This window comes from Clinocottus analis, unplaced genomic scaffold (assembly GCF_023055335.1).
Source record: "Clinocottus analis isolate CAN_PGR_092001 unplaced genomic scaffold, fCliAna1.0.p SCAF_32, whole genome shotgun sequence".
Classification (NCBI taxonomy): Eukaryota; Metazoa; Chordata; class Actinopteri; order Perciformes; family Cottidae; genus Clinocottus; species Clinocottus analis.
In genome coordinates, this window is record NW_027176065.1 from 1,728,993 (window position 1) to 1,730,991 (window position 1,999).

Sequence of the window (1,999 nt, forward strand, 5' to 3'; positions counted from 1 at the left end):
AGAGCGCAGAGGCGACCGAGAAGTAGCACCGCTAACCGCTAACCGCTAAGCGCTACGGTAATGCTTCAGTAATGTTTAAAGTGCAGAGCAGCTGCATCAGTGCCGGTTACTGTGCAGTGAATGTGTTGACCGACAGCACCAAGAAGTCCAAACACACCTCGCTCCCCGCTGACTGCAGGTTGTGGCGGCGACGAGCGCAGCGTGTTACTCCATCACAGCCGAGGTTAACGGCGACTGATTTACGCTCCCTCGAGGGAAGATTGTCATGAGCAAACACAACGTGTCGGAGGAGCAGCGGCAACACAACGTGTCGGAGGAGCAGCGGCAACACAACGTGTCGGAGGAGCAGCGGCAACACAACGTGTCGGAGGAGCAGCGGCAACACAACGTGTTTCCTTCCTCCTCACGACGCTCGGCTTCCTCAGACCTCCAGAGACATGAACCCTCATCAGTAGCTTTACTCACACAACGATGCATCCATCGGGTCAGAGGCTCTACACTCGTACAAAGAAGTCAGAAACATTGTGGACAACATATGGATATGATCTCCATACCTTGACTGCAGGTCGTCCTCCTGCAGCCTCGTGCGCCAACACAACCTTCCTGCTGATGAACAGCCTCCAGGGATCATTGTTTTTTATCACAAATGACTTCCCCCCAACAGATTAGACACAACAGAACATGCAGACGGTCCCGACTCTCTCTGGAATACAGATCACGAGTTGGATTATTTCCCAGTCGATTGATTCTTCTCTGACAAACGGATCTTTTTCGCAAATTAGTTTCATATTAGATTGTGTATAATTTGTTGTGTGAAGCTGCACTAGATATTCCTCCAGCAGATTAATGTCGTAAATAAATCATGATTAAGGAATAAGAGTACGGTTTCCATCCATCACCGTGACCTTCACCAGCTCGCCTCTCGGCTGCACTTCACGTCCTGAAAGCCGCCAGATATGAACGTCGTTTGTCTGAGAAGTCGCCGTCGCTTGGCGCTCGACTAAATCAAGAGGTTAGTGAGTGTTTTGAATAAACAAATTAATCGTGGAGATCATTAGATTAAAGTATTGTAATTTTGGGATAAGCTTTGTTAAGCTTTGTTGCTCAGTTGGAGAACGTGTTTGCTTTGTGGGATTTCAAAGATAACAAGTTGTCCTCGTGCAACACTTCTGCGTTTGGATGTTTACGCGCCGCTTGAAGCCGCCGCAGTGCCACGAAGCTGCAGGACGACGAAGTCGCAGTACCGCAAAGCCGCTTCAGCGAAGCCGCAGTACCACGAAGCTGCAGGACGACAAAGCCGCCGCAGGACGACAAAGCCGCCGCAGGACGACGAAGTTGCTTCAACAAAGCTGCAGGACGACGAAGCCGCTTCAACGAAGCCGCAGTGCAACTAAGCCGCTTCAACGCTTGTCGAGCTCGTTGATCTCAGGACTCAAACAGAAGCTGTGGCCTTGACCGCGTCACTACGGTGCGGATCTGCAGAGTTTGAGCTTCCAAAAGGTTCCATGAGGTTTATTGAACGCTGTCTGTTTTTAAATGTGGTGGTTTTATTTCACTGTTTTCTTTAAACTGAAGAGTGTTTAAAAGGATCGAGGCCGTTGGAAACCGATCGGCAGAGCTGAAACACAAGGTTTTCTGGTTTTGTGCATCTTATTCTCTTCATGAATCCGGACCAACTCAAGGTTTCACACCATTCAGCCCAGACTGAGCCGGTGTTTTGTGAAAGAGCAGAAGCGAGTGAGAGGAAGAAACCGCGACCAGGACGAGACGCTTCACTGCAGCAACGCTTCTGGATTCAATGCTTTGGACAGAAGGAATGTGTTTTTGGGATGTTTTTTTTTTTTTTTTAAAGATCATTTATGTTTACTTTGGCAGTCCTGAAAAAAAAAAAAGATCAATACCAATTTATTGTGGAAGAAAAGTCTGATTGCTAGTCAGCCGTCAGGAGCAGAACCGAACGAACTCTGAATCAAACGCCGATGAATCTGAAAACATTTAT